The sequence below is a fragment of the Tursiops truncatus genome, chromosome 10, assembly GCF_011762595.2.
Source record: "Tursiops truncatus isolate mTurTru1 chromosome 10, mTurTru1.mat.Y, whole genome shotgun sequence".
In the NCBI taxonomy this organism is placed as follows: Eukaryota; Metazoa; Chordata; class Mammalia; order Artiodactyla; family Delphinidae; genus Tursiops; species Tursiops truncatus.
The window spans coordinates 49,277,752-49,284,772 of NC_047043.1; the positions used below are offsets into that span (position 1 = coordinate 49,277,752).

The 7,021-nt window shown below is 42.2% G+C and overlaps 1 pseudogene; it reads right to left on the bottom strand.

Moving 5' to 3' along the window:
• Positions 1 to 771: 771 nt before the first annotated feature.
• LOC101324557 (tyrosine--tRNA ligase, mitochondrial pseudogene) lies at positions 772 to 2,130 on the bottom strand (annotated as a pseudogene).
• Positions 2,131 to 7,021: the final 4,891 nt, after the last annotated feature.

The window sequence follows — 7,021 nt, forward strand, 5'->3', positions numbered from 1 at the left end:
TGCAGGGAACACAGGTTCGAGCCCTGCTCCGGGAAGATCCCACATGCCGTGTGCCACAGTTACTGAGCCTGCGCTCTAGAGTCCGCAAGCCACAATTACTGAGCCCATGTGCCACGACTACTGAAGCTGGCGCGCCTAGAGCCCGTGCTCCGCAACAAGAGAAGCCACCACAATGAGAAGCCCGTGCACCACAACGAAGAGTAGCGCCCGCTTGCCGCAAATAGAGAAAGCCCGCCCGCAGCAAGGAAGACCCAACACAGCCAATAAATAAATAAATTAATTTTTAAAAAAGAAACTATTTCTACTTCAATTTCTAATGCCAACTATGACTTCCTCTAACTTTTCTCCTTTTTTACGGAGAACTGTATTTGCTTCCCAAACAACAAAAAAATCCAGTGAGATACACACCTGATATAAAAGTATCCACAAGTCCTTATAGTACCTCTTTTTCAGTGTTCCTACTCATCTCCAAAAGAGCAAGGACAGGATAGGAAAGACAGCATTTCGTTCTTCATGAAGTATAATTATTAAAAGAGATTAATCCTGGAAATCATGCTTTTCTATGGTAGTCCTTAATGTTTACGGATCAGGAAATAAAATAGCCCACTACTCCACAAACATAATCAACCTATATAAATAATGAAATTACTCACACTGTGAGGCCGAGAGTATACTCCATTCTCTGATTTGGATTTGCAAAAGCGAAGGTATAAGTTCGTATGTCTTGGGAATGAATGATGAATAAGTTTGAACCATCAGAAGGGTTTTTCATCACAGCTGAAGCCATTTTATCACGTAGAAATTCCTTTTTCCTATTTTATGTAATGAAAGGCCATTCTTAAGAATATGTGGTCCGACAACACACTCTCAGGATTTGTTACTTGTTTGAGATTTATACTGACTCTGCCTTCTGTGATCATCTGATACCCTCAGGGACCACCTGGAACGGCATTTACTTTGCAGCAAATCTAGGACGCTTGTTCCAGGGTCAAGAACTAATTCAGAAATGAAGCTTCTTTCGACAACTCTTATAACCCTTGATCACACATGACCTCCAGTGCATCTATGCTGCTAAAGGGCTTGTGTGAAACTTTTAGCAGAGTCCAGCCCTTCTTGTTCCTCAACAAGCTTTGTGACTAATGCAGCAAGTCGTTTCCGAGGACCCCGCTTTTCTGGCTCTTTGACATGTAGCTACATTATGTGGTCAATCTCTGCAAGGGGCAGAAAAGTGAAGAGATTCAGGGACCTTTCTACCCAATCATCTTGCTGCCTGACAAAAAATCGATACCATAAGCCAAACAGCATTGCCAGCAGACTTTCCCAGTTTTGCTCCAGCTGTAATTAGAGGAACAGAGATTCCAAATATAATACATCTTCTCCAGTCAACTTGTGGATGAACTCAGATTCGGACATGATATTGTCTAGCTGTTCAGATCCACCCAGCTGGACCCGGCATCCATAACGATGGAACATGTAGTAGAAATCAGAGGCCTGGAGCACCAGGTATTACAACTCTGCCAAACTCTTGCCTTCGAGGCTCTTGAGGTTCAGCTGCGTGCCCATGCGGAAGTGGCCGACCACTGCCGCTAGGAAGTCCACCAGGTGCTGCTTCCGGTACCAGGCCGGGTTGCGCTGCACCACGAAGCTGCCCCAAGTCGGCCCATTAGTGAACAGCCGCGGGTGATGAGCCTCGAGCCCTTGGAGCAGGCGCACACGCCTCTTCACACAGGCTCCGCCTCCAGCGCCTAGTGCTCTGCGGTGCCGCAGCTTTGGTCTCGCCGGCGCCATGGCTTCTCCCACCAGCGTGGTCACGTGGTGGCGCGCTCGCTGGAAGTGAGGCCCCAAAGCGCCAGCAGGTGCCCCACCGGAAGCCAGTCCGCCGTGGGGTCGAACCGCGGTGGATGGCCTGAGGAAAACTGCTTGTCGGGCCGCGGTCAAAGAGCTGGGGGAGCTCTGTCTTCGTTCCTCTCTCTGGGGAGAATTCCTTGAACAGACCCCGAGCCTTCTGCACCGCCAGCAACCCCTGGGTGCCCAAGTGGGCTTTACACAGCCCCGGAGCAAGACTCCTGACCGACCTGGGCTCCCAAACCACCGGCTCCAGGAAATGCACCGCAACAGGGGCATCGCCATCCTGGCAGCAGTAGGAAGGAAATGCTGCCTCATGTGGGTTTATTTTTTGTTTTTTTTGTTTGCTAATTTTTATCTTATATTGGAGTATAGTTGATTTACAACGTTGTGTTAGTTTCAGGTGTACAGCAGAGTGATTCAGTTATGCATATATATTTATGTTCTTTTTAAAATTTGTTTCTCATTTAGGTTATTACAAGATATTGAGTATAGTTTCCTGTGCCATACAGTAGGTCCTTGTTGATTATTTTATATATTGTAGTGTGTATATGTTAATCCCAAACTCCTGATTTATCCCTCCCCCCAGCATCATGTGGTTTTGATGAGAAATAAGATCACATGTGTAGAGACTCTTTGCAAATTGGCAAATGCTACCCCGATTTTATTTTGAGGTCTGACTAAAGATTGTACACTTCGCCCAGAAGTAGAATTTTATGTACAGAATTGTTATTTTTCTGTGAAATATTCATGTAGAAGATATGATTTGAAAACTTAAAAAAGTTCTGTGGTAAAACGATAATCTCATTTTCTCTAGTTAGAGAAAAATGTCTTATGGGTGTTCCCTATAAGAGAAGCAGTATGTTTCATTGGAGCAATTGGCTGAGATGGAAAAAAGGCAAGCATAATAAAAGGTGTCTATAAAATCAGTCAAGTAAAACATTAAGTGTTGGAAAAAGAGCTCAGTGTTTTAATTGTCTTTCAGGAGTTTGTTCTGTGTGTGCAGGCAAAATGATAACGACAAATTTCAAAGGCAGCCTCTCTGAACGACTTCCTCTGAAATCCTACAGAACTGGTAGCATTCTGATAGCCTCTAGGTGAGGAATGAGGACACAGAGCAGATGGTTGAATGTCATTATGACTTGGAGATAAGCATATGCCTTGGCAACTCTAAACAAGAACCAGTGAGTCTACTGTCAGCTTCAGGAAGGAGGCAGCCCTTTGAAATGCCTGCAGCGCAAGTGACCCATGCTTTCCCAATGATTCAGCAGGTTAATAATTAATAACATCTGAAACTTGTGCAAATGATTACACAAGAGCACTGCATCCCACTATGAATTCTTCACCCCTGATACACTCGGGCCGAGTGTTTTGTTACCACATACTCTCTGCAATCATTCTTAGCCATTAATCTAAAGTTTCTGTGTTTGTAGAACTGCTGTGAACGGACCAATTTGTCATTGACAAATATTTGGTTGCCTTTGGTTGATGAGAGAAGTTGGAAATGGATCAGAACTCCAGGCCTTGCCACGTCCTCACTACCAGGTAACGCTTCACGATAAAAGTGGGTCTCAGACTGAATTCTGATGCGTGTACAAATATTTGTCAGCAAACCAGCATTGGCTTCCTCTGTGGGAAAGCAAAGACTCTGCTCTCAGTCCTTTCATATATTCTGAAAGTATTTTGCAGGAAATGGTCACTCCAGGAAAATGTGACCATTTTCTAGCAGTGGAATTCAGTTCATCTGAGATCAGGGGTCAGACTCTCCCAGAAGTGGCTGAACACAGGATACTGGGTGAGGTCTAGGGCACCACTCCTTTAAGCCAATCTCCATATCCTGAGCACCAATTATTTCACCAATGAAAATTCACTTCTGATCTTCTGTCAATTGACAAACCCTCTGGAGTTAATCAGAGATAAAGATGGCTTGGGAATTCCCTGGCCATCCAGTGGTTAGGACCCTGTGCTTCCATTGCCGGGGGCCTGGGTACTAAGATCCCACAAGCCACGTGGTGCAGCAAAAAAAAAAAAAAAAAAGATAAAGATGGCTTAAATAATGGCAGAAGCTACTTAGGGGGTACAGTCTTTTGATAAGGGCTTCCTAAAAGCTACCATTACCCTTCAAATACTTACCTTTAACTAGGGTACAAAATTTTTACCAGAAAATCTCAAATAGTCATTGAATCTAATTAGCACACATGCATGTTTTATGCTGTGAGCTGTGAAATAGCATGAATTTGAAGTACAAATTAAATGTAGCTCTTAAAATGGTTACTGATCATTTTTCTGACACCAGCTAAATAAATCCACCTTAAGATACTTATATTTTTTAAGTCATTGAACCTGTACTGTTAAGTGATTTTGTACTTTTGTGAAATGAACAGTTAGTTTGTTGTAATTAAAGTAATAACTTTTATTTGATTAAGTTTCCAACTTTCAAGTCTTTTAATATATTTTAGTTAATAACTATTCAGTTGAATGATTTTGAAGATTGGAAAATAATGTCAAAATGATAGGGAAGTTGTCTAGCATTTCTTAGGAAGCAAGTATAGTCAGCCTTCTGTATCCACAGGTTCCAAATCTACAGATTTCAACCAACCACAGATGAAAAGACTCGAAAAAAAATTCCTGAAAGTTCTAAAAAGCAAAACTTGAATTTTCCTGAGCTGCCGGCAACTATTTACGTAGCATTTACATTGTATTAGGTATTATAAGTAATCTAAATATGATTTAAAGTATAAGGGATGATGTGCACAGGTTATAAGCAAATATTAAGCCATATTATATAAGGGACTTGAGCATCTGAGGATTTTGTATCTGAGGGGGTCCTGGAACCAATCCCCTGTGGATACCAAAGACAACGGTGTTGTTCGAGAAAAAGATTTAAAGCTGTTTTGTTTTAATTTTACCTTCTTAAAAACTTAAGAATTAGAAACGGACGTTTTGCTAGGATAAAACTGATTAACATAATTGTCAAACACATAAATCCTTTCTCCTGGGTGAAATCTATCCTCATTTGTACCATTTTTACTTTGGGAAGCATTCTTCAGCATTAAGGGGAAGTTTATGCTGGTGTTTAGATCCCTTGACAAGCATCTCTAGCCTCATTTGGTCATCAGGCATTGAGGGCACCACAGATTTTATTTCCCAAATTCACAATCTGCAGACTCTCAGTTCTTGAATATTACATATTATGGAGTTTATTCGATGAATCATCCTCTCATTCACAGGTATTTATTAAGCAACAAATATGGATCAGGCACAGGAAGCTAAAGCTATGAGAAACACAATCCTTGCCTCAAGAATGTCACAGTCTAGTGGGGAGACCGGGAGGTAGCTGGTGTGATGGCAGTAGATGACAGAGTTGCTGAGAGCCTGGGCTCTGCAGCCCTCTTGCTGGGCTGGTATTCTGGCTCTGTCATGACTTAACCTCCCTGGGGTTCAGTATTCCCACCTGTAAAATGGGTACGATAATACTATCAACTGCATAGGGCTGTTGTCAGGACTAAAGGCAGTTATTCATATTAAAAACTCAGAACAGGATCTGTCACATAGTAATGAATGTGTGGACAACACGTGTTGGCTACAATTATTATTAAGTGTAGGGTACTTGGGGATCTGCTTCCGTAAGAGTCCCTGTGGTTCATCCAAGTCAATTCAGACACCAGTTCCTTCCAAACTGAACTCTCGTTGCCTTTCTTATCTAGGATTTCCCTTCATTCCTGGTCATGACTCTGGTAAGAGTTGTTATTTCACACTTCTTTTCCTGACAGAGTCTTATGCCCTCAGATGTATCTTTCAGACTTCCCAGTCACTAATTTGAAAATCTTATATGATTATCTCTGATCATCTCCCTCCCCTGATCAAAATCTCCTTCAGTGTCTGTCATCATCTTGAGTATAAAATACAGACTCTTCAGTCTGACATGAAAAACAGGGCCTCCCAGAACTCAAGTTATCCTGGGTCCCTCTTGATTTTTGAGATGCCTTATTAATGTGTAAAAATGGAGAACTGCTAAAATAACGTCTCAAAACTTTGGTACATTTACATGTTTGCAACATATAATAAGCAAATACGAATGAGTATGTATTTATTTATGACAACAAATACATAAACATACAATTGTGTAATTCACAAGATAATTGGAGAAAACTTACAGATCTTAATTCATAGTTGATGTGGTTCATATTTGGTACACAGGTTGACAGCCATATGGTGACTGGAGCACCTTCCTCTTTCCATATGATCGGTGAACTTCTTTGTATTAGTTAGAAATGATTTTTGACTGGAACTAATGAGTTGTGCAGTATCAGTTTATTACGTCTCATGATTCTGCCATCTGGATTGGACTCATCTTGCTGAGTCTATTCCCTCTGCATTTGCTGGGGCTGGAACGTCCAAGATAGCTTTGTTACTCACATGTTTGGTGCTTCATTTGGGGGGCTGGGGTATCTGGTGGCCGACCAGCTGTCTCTTTCTCCACGTGGTTTCATGTGGCTAGCTTGGGCTCCCTCACAGCATGAAGATCTCAGGGTAGGCAGACTTCTTACCTGGTAACTGGTTGCTGAGAGAGGAAGTCACTCTGAGACTAGTCCTAGAACTGGCACTGTGTCATTTCCATCATATTCTATTGGTGAAAGTAAGTTACAAAGCCAGCCCGTTCAAGGAGAGGGAAAATAGAAAATAGATCCCATCCCACCTCTGGATGCGGGAAGCAACGTGTGAGTACGGTGAGGGGAGGAAGGGCTCACAGCCATCTTTGAGGACTTTCTACCTCAGATAACATCCGCATGGAGGTAGTTACTGTATTGATTCAGTGGGTCGACTCTGATACTTTTGGCTTCCCTCTCATTGTTGAAAGTTTATTGTATCTCCTCTGTTTCAGCCTCTCCTAATCATGTTCAAGGGTAGGAAACAGAAGTAGTGAGGGGCACAGTGGCTTTCCTTGGTCGCTTCTTTCTAAACCACGTAGAGAAAAAAATCTTTCTCACAAGCCCCGATCAGATTTCTTCTTATATTTCTTTGTGCAGAATTGGATCGTATATCTACGATCCAAAAGGATGGGTCCTTTCCCTAAGATGTAGTTAAATTTACATCCCAAACCAAATTGGACTTCTGAGAGCAATATGGAAAGGGGAGAATAGATTTTGTGCAAGCAAGCAATGATGCTGGCCAT